The 12500-nt window shown below is 38.3% G+C and overlaps 1 protein-coding gene and 1 long non-coding RNA gene across 3 annotated transcripts in view; both read left to right on the top strand.

Moving 5' to 3' along the window:
* The window catches only part of LOC135093028 (dipeptidase 1-like), a 128914-nt gene extending 128910 nt beyond the window's left edge, over positions 1-4 (top strand). The window contains exon 12 of the mRNA XM_063991885.1: positions 1-4. This exon is cut by the window's left edge and continues 991 nt beyond it. The gene's annotated coding sequence lies outside the window, so the exon portion shown is untranslated.
* An 8985-nt stretch (positions 5-8989) lies between these two features.
* LOC135093027 (uncharacterized) overlaps positions 8990-12500 on the top strand; it is a 115386-nt gene continuing 111875 nt past the window's right edge. The window contains exon 1 of one of the 2 annotated variants that reach the window (XR_010263167.1): positions 8990-9105. This is a non-coding gene — a long non-coding RNA (uncharacterized LOC135093027). The remainder of the gene's footprint in view (positions 9106-12500) is intronic. The other variant, XR_010263169.1, reaches the window with a different exon arrangement.

Genomic DNA, 12500 nt, shown 5'->3' with positions numbered 1-12500 from the left:
TAAATAAATAAATAAATAAATAAATAAATTCAAATGTTCATTGTGGTCAAGGTGAAGTGAATCAACCAGTTCGACTCCCCGAAGCATTGGCAGTGAAAGCAGTCGTGGAAACATATCAGAAAATGAGATATTATTCGAATCCTTTTTGCTTCGAAGTTGTGACCGAAACGTGCTTCATTGTAGTGAGTGAAACTTTGAAGCGCTGTGCACACCCCGCCCGCCACACACTCGTGAGAGCGTGGGCGGTGAGCGGGGGGGCTGGAGGAGAGAGTGAGAGAAAGTGAAGCAGTGAAGCAGTGTTGATCGGGAAGCTCAAACTTACAACAAGAAATACGAAGCAGGTCTCGTTGGGTTCGTCTGCGCTTCATTCAGTGCTGGTTAACTGAAGCTTGCGGCAGGCGTTAACCAGTTAGCTCAATTACCTTCTAATTTAACAAGTGACAAACACAACACAGTAATGCAAAGGGGGAAAAAAAAAATAACAAGCTTCGGAACGTCTCGAATCAGCTCAATTTGGTGGTTTGGAACACTAAGGAGATTTATAGGTAGGAATAGGGAGGAGATGAAAGTAATGGGGAGTTTAATGGGTCACTAGGGAATGGGAATCAATGGGTTACTGTGCCAAAAATGTGAATCAGGTGTTAAATTGCTCATGACGAAGCTTCGTTTTGTATTCCTTTCAAACCTCAGTCATTTCAGACAGTTTTGGTGTCAAATTACTGACTTCAAAACTCCGCTACAGCCTGTCTGTTTATCGGTGAGTGTTTGGTTAGTCAGTCAATCAGTCAGTCAGTCAGTCAGTCAATCAGTCAGTCAGTTACTTTCCATTTTAAGATCCAGTACCAGCAGTCAGTCAGTCAGTACGTTAGGTTAGTTATTGAATCGGTCAGTCAATCAATCAATTTTCAAACTAAAACATAATTTAAAGTATTTAGTAATGTCATTCATTTAAGATTCGTTACTGGCGGGAAGTCAGTAACGCTTCCTTGTTTATTAAATCAATCAATTGTCAGGTTTACTCAGACCTAATCCTGAATTACAGCCATTTAAGGTCAGCCAATGTCAACCAATCGTTTTTTCCACGTTGAAAATTTAATACTGTCAATAAGTCAGTTTCATCAGTCAGTTTATGCAATCAGTCAATCAGTCAGTCAGTCATTCATCTCTACACTAACTAATCCACAATTCCAGCTATTCATTCATTCAGTCAGTCAGTCAATTCATTCACGTCAAAATTTCAAACAAACCAATAAATCAGTTTCGTCAGTCAGTTTGCTTAATCGATCAGTCATTCAGTCACCCTTACTTTAAACTAACCGATCAGTCAATCATGTACAGTCGGTTTTATCAGTTAGTCAGTCAAGTCATTCAGTCAGCATTTGTTCCACGTAAAAATCCGATACTGCCAAAGGAGTAGACAGTAAATTCTCTCAGTTTATTGAATCGACCAGTCAGTGAGTCATTATATTCAAACTGGTCTTTAAATTCAAATCTACCAATACCTAAACAATGACAGCAAAAATAAAATAAAATAAATATTTACTACCACCACCACCACCACCACTTACTACTACTACCACTACTACTACACTAATAATTTTGATAACGTTAATGATCATAATAGTAAAAATAATAATATAAAATAATAATAACAAATTTCAGTCGCTTTTTAAAATAGATATCAATAATTTTCAGTGATTTTTTTTTTTTTGGTCCATTAATTTCCTAAGGTCGTGATAGGTTTAAATAATAATGATAATACTAGTAATAATAATAATAATAATAATAATAATAATAATAATAATAATAATGATAATAATAAATGACAATAATACAGGTGTTTCCTTACCTGTATGTATTTTTTTCCTAGTACATACATACATACATACATACATACATACATACGTACATACAAGCACACAACCTCTCTTACATACAAATATACACAGCACACGTGATTGTATTCCTCTCTATATTGGTTGGTTAGTGAGTTTTATACATAAATTTTGAGTCATCTTCATTAAAAGTTTATAAAAACATTTGCTTCTCTAACTTTTGATAAATGTTTTTTTTTTTTTTTTTACTTTTTTTTTTTTTTTTTTTTTTGATCCGGGAGATTAATATGATTTAGTATTTTGGTGAGTTTTAAAAGTTTATAAATGAACAGCTCACTTATATTTTGGACACACATACACACACTCACACACACACACGAGAGAGAGAGAGCATAAAATAAAAATAAGTCATATTTGAAAAAGTTATCCCTGCTAAGAGAAAAAAAAATTGTTCCTCGTTTCCTTCACGAACACCAAACCGTTTTCTTTCCCAAACTACTTCTTCGTTAATGTTTTAAAACGAAATGGCACCTTAAAAATGGAAAACGTCCGGCCACACACACACAAACACACTCTCAACATTTCCACTTGCTTCACTCACCTCCCCAAAAAACAGAAAACTTTACAAATTCCTTCACCCTGTTTAGTTCACCAAGACGAAGGTTTCCGTGGCTTATCGTGGTTCTCAAAGGGGGAAGAGGCCCACTGTAGCTTAGAACCTTTCAAGAGGAGTGGATCCACCTTGATTTCCACCTTCTTCCACCAAACCTGCGCCTCATTTTCTTTAATTTATGCGCAAAACGACGGAGCAGATGAGTCTCCCCTTGAAAGAGAAAAATGAGACTCGTTTTCTTTCCTCGTCGAGTGTTAGTTTTTGTTTCGCTTAAGTGGGAATGTACTACTACTACTACTACTACTACTACTACTACTACTACTACTAATACCACTTGGCCGCAGGACCCTCCACGATACCCAAATTACGAATATATGAATACTAAAGCACACGAAACTTTTGGGAAAATTTTTAACGAATATGATGAAAAAATTGTAAAAAAAAAAAAACGGAAATTAGCGCAACTTTTGAACGATAAGTTTTCGAAACCAGTGAGGATGTTTTCTGAGTAACCAAGGGTACGGATGAAAAAAAAAAAAACAAGGAAAAAATAAATAAATAAAAAGAACGATAGAAAACGAGTGACGACACGAGAAAGAAAACGAAGCAAGTGCTCGGAGCGTCGGTAGAAATGAACCAGTTTTGCGTTTTGATTCTAAGAGATGATTTACATGCATACAAACTTCTCGCTACAAAGATATCGGGATCAAATTGGTTAAGGTGACCGTAGTGAGCGGAACTGTGCGTGTCAGTGTATTTAGACCTACCATCTTGACAATCACGAGAAGGAACATAAGTAAATTGAGAGAGGGATGCCCGCCACTCTGCCGTGACGCGCCGCTGACCCTCCTCGTTTTCTTTAAGGGGTGACTCTTGTAAGGCTCACAAGCTCACTCATTTTAAACCCTTTTTGAGTTCCTTTTGAAGTCACGGCAGTATGGAGGCCCCAGGTATGGTGTATGTAAATCCTTTTTATATATAAGGAGCTGTAGATTGCATATCGTGAAAAAAAGCTTGTAATATATAAATAATAGATAGTATAGCCATTGATATCTTTTAAAAGGAAGACAGTATTACAGGTACACAGATTATATATACAGATTATATATACATAATTCTATATATATATATACATACATAGAGATGAGAGAAAGAGAGCTATATACCACACTTGTACTACTGTTGTAAATAATCTGTATCGTCTCTTGTATGTTAATGTTGCTCACCGTCAGAATCCTCTTTTTATAGTTTGATAGAAGGGAAGGTGGGACAGACACCACTGACAGGAAGAAAAAAAATAATAAGCAGAGTATATAAGTTTATTGTTGTTACCGGAGAGAAGAGAAGAATGTAGCTGTTAGAATTGCACACATGATGTTTTGATAAGTGTGTGTGCGTTGTGTACGTGTGTTGGGGGTGTGTACGTGTATGTATGTTTGTCCGTGTACGTCTGTGTGTATGTGTCCCGTCAATTCCTCTTAGTATTGGGGAGTGGGAGGGGGGGGCAGCCATTGAATGAAAGGGGGGGAGGTGGCAGGGACTTTGGCTTCATACAACACAAGGGTGGTTTGCTTCTCCCTGCCATCCCTCCCCCCAGGCCGCCCCCCCCTCCCCCCTCCTGGCAAAGCATTGTTGCCACATCCGCGTGCGCAATGATGCCACGTCACCCCTCATACAAGAAAGAGTGCCTTAGATATGTAAAAAAAAAAAAAAAGAAAAAAGAAAGACGGGGGGAGAGTAATATTCTTTTTTTTTTTTTCGTTTTTGTTTTGTGTCTGTTTGTGTGTGGTTATTAATTCCTACTGTTGCTACTGCTTTGCCATGTTGCGTGTGCGTGTGTGTGTGTTTGTGTGTGTGTGTGTATGTATGCTTGTGTATGTGTGTGTTTGGAATGACTGGTAAACGATAATGACCAGTAATTACTTATATAACAAGGCATTATTACACTTCATTATGGTTTTCAGGAGCTAATGCATTGACCATTTATATCACCACCACCACCGCCGCCACTACCATCACTGTCATCACCATAGCCCATTCAACATCACCACTGCCACCACCACTGTCATCACCACCTCAACTTCCATTGCGAACACACCTATCATCAATATAGATTTTTCTTTCCTTTTTGTGTGTCTATATTGTGAAATGTCTAATCTATCTATCAACCTATCCATCTATCTATCTATCTATCTATCTATCTATCTATCTATCTATCTATCTATTCCTAACTGGTTTCTTAACACAACACTCTTGAAAAATGAACTTGTTAATAAATAAATAATAAATCTTTCTTAAATATTACGCATAATTTTTTTTTTTCTCTCAGTTCAATGTAAATTTCATAAAAGTGCACCTAAAAAAGTTACTAATTATTAAAATATGTAATCTTTCTTTTATATTCTAATTACTTTTTTTCTGTTTTTTTCTATTTTTTTATTCAGTGGGATGGTTTTGTGAAGCTTTCCTCTCTCTCTCTCTCTCTCTCTCTCTCTCTCTCTCTCTCTCTCTCTCTCTCTCTCTCTCTCTCTCTCTCTCTCTCTCTCTCTCATCTCTCTCTCTCTCTCTCTCTCTCTTTTCTCATCTGCCAAAGTGACTGTGAGAGTGAGGAAAGGTTAAAGGGCACCATTTCTCTTTTATTTTGTTTTCTCAGCTTCGTCTTTTTCTTTTCATTCCCTTTCGTATCAATTTCTACAGATTTTGGATTTGTTTCTCAGTTTCTACTTTTTTTTTCTCTCTCTCTCTTTGCTTCTTCTCTAGTTTCCTTGTCATGTTTTTTTCTTTCATGCCCGTGTTCGTAATTCTTTTACTTCTCTTTTTTTTTTCCTGTTGTGTGTTTTCTTTTTTCTTTCTTTGTTTTTTTTTTTAAAGTCTTTCTTTCCTGTGATATGTTCCTTTTTTTTCGTGGTTTCTTTCTTTCTGGTACCTTTCTTCTTCTTCTTCTTCTTCTTCTTCTTCTTCTTCTTCTTCTTCTTCTTCCTCTACAACAGCGGGTAGATTCACACATAGAAAAAAAAATCCTAATCATAAAAAGAAGAAGAAAAATTGATGAAAAAGAAGTAAACACATCAACAGAACACCCTAATTGTAATCATCAGTACCACCGCCATTGATGAATCAGTCAATCAGTCATTTAGTCAACCGAATTAAACCTCACATTAACACAACACAACAACAACAACAACAAAAAAAAACAATAACATTTTTCTTCCCCATTCTTCCAAAAACAACAGGTGTCAAAGAACCAGTTTTCTATATATATATAAAAGAAAAACCCGCATTAACTCCTATTTCTCCTCTCTCTCCTTAATTATAACACAAGAGAGGAAAAAAAATATGCATTGCCAAATAGAAAAAAAAGTAAAAAAAGTAAAAAAAAAGCCATAGTTTTTTTCTTATTTTATTTATCTTTTTTTTTAATCAAATTCTCCACGAGACTTGCTTCATAGGATAAAACCAGTAGATGTAACCAGCCCTAAGAGCAACTATCTACAATACTATCTGCCGTAAAAGGTGGACTAATTTACTTACAGTCACGTAATGGTAGCATAACTTACTTAATGGAAGCGGAAGAGTTTCTACACATCCCTTTCAAGTGTTTAGGAGGCCACTGAGGCGGTAAGTGTGCTTCATTTTACTCCTGTCTTGGTTCGATTCATTGCTTCGAAGCTTCCGGGGTTCGTCCGAGTCAGGCTTCGTTTTGTCTCGACCTTTTCTTACGTGCACTAGCAGGATTATAATAGAGATTGTTGGGATTTTGATGATTGGTTTGTTTGTTTTGCCTTTGTGGTGTTGATATAAAAGAGGATGAAATAGATTAGTAACAAAGCTGAACTCTAAATTGAATTAAACCTTTGAAATCTTGTGCCATCGATTTATTTTGCAGGTTTTTTTTGGACGAGGAGCTCACACGGTTGACCTTGAGAGGGTTGTTAGGGAGGAATAAATACAAAAATATAACTTGTTTTTTTCCTAAAGAATGGTAAGAATAAGAAAATAATAATTCGAAATCAACAAAGAAAAAAATAAAGAAAAAAAAACACTTGAAGCCTGAAATGAAGCAGGTGTTTCGAATCCTCCAATGTTTCACGACAAGCAACACCTGGGAATGACACAGGTGGGAAATTCATTACCTTGTGGCGTCTTACTTTTCCCTCTGTCGCGGGGAAAAGAATTAATGGATTTCTTTCTTTCAATATATATATTTTTTCCCCTCTAGAATGGAGCAATACTTTGCCAATAAATGTTTATGTTTCCCTGCTTTCCTTCTTCACATCATTAACGGTAAATACCCTGCCTCCTCCTCCTCCCCCACCCCCCTCCTCCTCCTCCTCCTCCTCCTCCATTTAAGAAGGTTATGGTAGAAGAAGAGAATGGTAGCTTATATATTTTTTTCTCTGCTACATACTATACAACTGAGAGAGAGAGAGAGAGAGAGAGAGAGAGAGAGAGAGAGAGAGAGAGAGAGAGAGAGAGAGAGACTTAGTGTGTAGATCAGTATGAGAGAGAGAGAGAGAGAGAGAGTAAACACATGGGCAGTTTGTTTCCTACACTATGAAAAAAAAAAACAGACAAACCAATGAATAAATAAAGTAAACAACAGTGGCGGCAGCATTCACTCACTCAACACACGCGAGACAAACAAACAAACATACAAACAAACCAACAAACTACGGGTAACAGAACGAAGCGAAAATATGAAACAATTGAAAGAAACATGAGACACCAAAACGAAATGGAGAAATAATAAAGAAAAGAAAAAAAAAAAACAATGGCCATGAAAGAGAATATATATATAAAAAAAATGGAAAGGTGGAGGAAATTTGAAGTATAAGAGAATAAACAAAAAAAAAAAAAAAAACGAAAAGAAAGGGGGAATAAACAGAACAATGAGGTGAGTGAATAAAAGGAAAAAGAAAAGATAAATGAGAGCTGACAAATGAAGCGAAGACTGCACAATGCACAAATGTAAATAAAAAAAAAAGAGAAAAAGAAAAGGAAGAAAATGTAGGAGAGACAGAGAGAGAAAGAGACATACAAACAAAGCAATTCACATCAATACAACCCATGAAATCTTTGTGACATTTAACCTTACTGAATTACTGAAGGGGAAAGAAAAAAAAAAAACTAGTGAATTCTGACTTATTTAACCTTGGCCTTGAAAGATCTTAATCCACCTTTTGAAAAACCTGAATTAAAACTTTATTTATGAGTAAGAGGAAAGAGACATGCGAGAGAGAGAACGAGAAAAGAGGGATATAGAATTATTTTTACCCCCCTCTTTCATTATCCTGGAGTTGAGGGGCACTGGTATCCTGCAGAAGTATCCTACGCATCCTTCGAGCATCCTACGGGCATCCTACGAGCGTGCTGCAAAGGCGTGACTCCTCTACGGGCGGGCGCAATCTTTAAACAAGGACTGAGAACCGTTGTGTAAGCTTATCCAAGAGGCTAATGGGCTAGAAAATGAGATTGTAGTGCATATAATAGTTTTGTCCTTAAAGAGGGGGGAAGGAAGTAGCCGAGATGTGTCTGCTGGTGTTATTATCTCGGTAAATAACGCACAAAATATTTTATTGAGATTTCTAATTCTCATCACCATTATTTTCGTCTATTTCCAGATCGTGGTGTGGTTTGTAGATAGATAGGTTGCTTGTGTTCCTTTGTTGCTCTCTTTGTTTCCTGGTTATTCTGGGTTTGTTTTGTTTGCTTTTTTTGTGTGTTCTTACTTTACATAGGTAGGGGGTGTTTTGAATTGAACCTTGGATATGTAAATATTTATAGCCATAATGATATTAATAAATGTATATTGTTGCTGTTACTCGGATGTGTGTGTGTGTATCACCTACATGGGCGTATTGGGGTAGGAGGGACACACACACACACACACACACACACACACACACATCACCACCACTACCACCACCACCAACAGCAACAACAATACCATTAACAATACCATAAATTTGAAACAACCAATGTAGAAGAATAAGAAAGGAAACGAAAGATACAAAAAAAAAAAAAAAAAAGAAAAGAAAGAAAAGTAAGTATATAAAGAATAAATTAATTACAAGTAGAGAGAGAGAGAGAGAGAGTGAGAGAGAGAGAGAGAGAGAGAGAGAGAGGACCGGAGAAACGACACACACACACACACACACACACACACACACACAGGAAACAGCTGACAAGGCAAAAAAAATTTCCACCAACTGACTAATTCTCAGACTTACCACGGATTAATTTAAGCCAAACGAGTATTTAGAAAATTAAACTGTGCGTCGAGTCACCAGACCATGAAATAAATAATAATACGTGCCCGGGACTGAGTTTCCTGAAATTCGCAGGGGGGGAGGAGGGACTATTTTGTCATGTTTTTAATAATCCAAGCTCAACAGGGATCCATTTTGACCACAGAAGTTACTCATAAAAATTAAACTGTTCGGGGGTATTCACCAGAGTGTGAAATGGATAATAATACGTGAGATATAGTGAGATTCCTGAAAATTGTAAATGGGGAGGGACTGAGAGGAACAGCGGCGCCAGAAGTCAACTAGCAAACAAAGGGCTGGCTGTAGGGTGATTTCTTCCGTAGTTTTTCTTTTTTTTTTTTAAGTGTTCTGCTGCGTGACGACATACACCACTACCACCACAGTTAAGGTAAGCACCGAGAATTATTACCTGTCAGAGTGGGGCGTGTAAGTCAAGGGGAAAGCGTAAAAATAGCGAAAAAGTGAAACGCGGAAGGATATGTGAAAAAAAAAAAATTGGCGCCTGTTGGGCCGTTGTACCTCGCGAACATTTTATCTTTTTTTAGTGTTTTGATACTTGACGGCCTACACCAGAGGCAGTATAGTTAAGGTAAGTGCCAAGGATTATCTTTGTATCAGTTTAGGGTCTGTAGGTTAGGGAAAAATGTGTGAAAACAGCGAAAAAGCGGGGGTGTTGGCGGCTTTACAAATGGCGGCGGGGCAGTTAAGGTGTTTTTTCCTACGCTTCTAAAGTATTTGTTTATTTTATTTTTGGGGGTGTTTCGTCACTGCTTGACAGGCGGGAACAGGTAAAGTAAGCACCAGGGAACATTATTTTGGCACCGGAAGTCATATAGAGAAGAGATAAGTGTGAAAAAAGCGAAATAAAGCGGTGATGAGTTTTGCGGAACCCCAGTGAAGGAAGAACGAGAAGGTGAGAATGTTTGTTGAAGTATTTTTGCCGTTTTTTCGTCTTATCTCGCTCCATTTCTCGTGGTTCTGTGGGCGTCACATCGCCGCATACCCTGCAGCTATAATAACCAGCAGCCCTGAGACCACGCTTACAAAAAATAGCATAGAAAATAAAGGAAAACTAACCACTCAATTAGTTACAGATATACATCTCTGAAAACCGCTTTACGTTGAAAAAAAAATATATATATATTACTGTTATTTCTACACTTGCCAACCCAGCTTAACTGTCAGAATACTCAGAATGACGAGGTGCAAGTCCGTATTTACTCACTATATGATAAAATTGGAAGGGATTTAGCCTAGCGAAGTTTAAGGGATGAAAATTTTCCCGCGCTGAGTAGGTTGCCGTAAAATTGAGGTGGCTGTCCACGGCGCCTAATGAACGAAAGTGGTCTGTTAGTGAAGAGGAAGTGAAAGGAAGGATGTGTTGTGGGGATAGTTATTTGGCAGAGAGAGAGAGAGAGAGAGATGAGAGAGAGAGAGAGAGAGAGAGAGAGACCATAACACGAATCAGCTGTTCTGTTTCCCTCCCTCCGGACTCATGCACCCCTCCTACTCTCCAGCTCTCCTCTCTGTCCTTGTCTCACTCCCTTACTCTCCTCTTTCCCTCCCTCCCGTCTCACACACCCACTCATTCTCTGTCACTCCCTCCCGTCTCACAACCACGCCCCCCTATCCTTCTTTCCTCCCTCCCTCCCACGCTTCTCTTGCACAGACTCCAGCTCTTCTGTCTGATGTGGTGAGTTCCTGCCTTCCCTGACGCACGGCTTCCTGCATTGTGCATGGGAAGAGCCTTGTTGTTATGGTGTAGTTAGGTTGATGATACGGGGGGATAGTTGGAGGAAATAGAGGGTGATTGAGGGTGTTGTTGTTGTTGTTGTTGTTGTTGTTGTTGTTGTTGTTGTTGTTGTTGTTGTTGTTCTACTACTACTACTACTACTACTACTACTACTACTACTACTACTACTACTACTACTACTACTACTACTACTACTACTGTTGCTGCTGATGTTGGCGCTGCAGAAAATAATAATTGTCAAGTTGTTACCGTGTGTGTGTGTGTGTGTGTGTGTGTGTGTGTGTGTGTGTGTGTGTGTGTGTGTGTGTGTGTGTGTGTGTGTGTGTTAGTTTAGCTGCAATGTATATAATAACTTTCTCCCTCTTCCCTCCCCTGCAGTACAATTCTCTCTCTCTCTCTCTCTCTCTCTCTCTCTCTCTCTCTCTCTCTCTCTCTCTCTCTCTCTCTCTCTCTCTCTCTCTCTCTCTCTCTCTCTCTCTCTCTATGAATGGATGTCAATAAGGCTTCCATATAACTCCCCTTCCTCTCTCTCTCTCTCTCTCTCTCTCTCTCTCTCTCTCTCTCTCTCTCTCTCTCTCTCTCTCTCTCTCTCTCTCTCTCTCTCTCTCTCTCTCTCTCTCTCTCTCTCTCTCTCTCTTTCCTTTTGCAGTACATAGGAGAGATACTTTTGTGGAGTTAACGAAGCAAACTTTTTTTATTTCCTTTTATTTTATTTTTCGTTGATTTTATCGCTGAGTTTCATATCCCCCGTGATTCCTCTTCTTTTTTTTACCCCTTTTTTATCTTTTTTTTATCTCTTTATCCTTTATTATTATTATTTTTTTAAAGGGTTGTTGTGGCTTTTTTTTTTCCTTTTTTTGGTGGGTTGTTTTGGTTCATGTCCTTGCTCTGTCTGTGTGTGTGTGTGTGTGTGTGTGTGTGTGTGTGTGTGTGTGTGTGTGTGTGTGTGTGTGTGTGTGTGTGGGCGTACAGTGTATCATTCATCATCCTAAAACCTGTCATGCAGTTAGTCTTGTCTTTATGTGGGTAGAGAGAGAGAGAGAGAGAGAGAGAGAGAGAGAGAGAGAGAGAGAGAGAGAGAGAGAGAGAGAGAGAGAGAGAGGTGGGGGGGGACAGGTGGATTACAGGTATAAAGTCAGGGAGGTTGATATCATCCACCTCTCTTGATGGATGGATGGATGTGTGTGTGTGTGTGTGTGTGTGTGTGTGTGTGTGTGTGTGTGTGTGTGTGTGTGTGTGTGTTGTTTATTCGTATTTATGTGTCCTATTTTTTTTCCTGTAGTCTCATATTTAGTTCTTCATTTATCTCCTATTTCTTGTGTATCTGTTTAAGTATTTTTATTCTCTATCTTTATCTTTGTGTTATTTATTTCCCCCTTTCTTAATTGTTTTACCCTTCGTTACCACCTCATCGTTCTTTCATTACCCTTTGTCAACACCTTCATTTCACTTATACTTTTAAACATCGCTTTCCTCCCACAATGCACCACTTCTTTCTAAAGGCTCTGGGTGAAATACGCGGGTTTATAAGGGTGTGTTTCATGTTTCTAAGTGACATGTTGGCAAGATTTATACATTATTACCTAGAGAAACACTTGAGAACCAGGCTGATCATCTCTGTGGCTTTGAAAACAGTTCCAGTGAAGTAATACAGGTTTGTAAGGATGTTTTTTAAGATTCTAGTGACAGATTAACAAGATTTCTATATCATTAACAGTGTAAATAGTCTTAAGAACACGGCTAACCATCTTTGTGGCTTTGAAAACAGTCGCGGTGAAGCGGTACGGGTTTCTAAAGGTGTTTTTAAAGTTCTAGTGACAGATTAACAAGATTTCTACACCATTAACAGTGTAAACAATCTTGAGAACACAGCTAAGTATCTTTGTGGTGAGAGAGTTAAACATTTCAAAATACGAACCCATACACTCTCTCTCTCTCTCTCTCTCTCTCTCTCACAGCGTTGACGAGTCAGTGGCGGTAATGGCAGCGTTAAGTAATGAGAGATGAGTTTACCGCAGCTGAGACAACGA

Source organism: Scylla paramamosain, chromosome 41, assembly GCF_035594125.1.
Source record: "Scylla paramamosain isolate STU-SP2022 chromosome 41, ASM3559412v1, whole genome shotgun sequence".
Lineage (NCBI taxonomy): Eukaryota > Metazoa > Arthropoda > Malacostraca > Decapoda > Portunidae > Scylla > Scylla paramamosain.
Note: the sequence above shows the minus strand (reverse complement) of the source record. Positions and strands in the feature narration are given on the sequence as shown.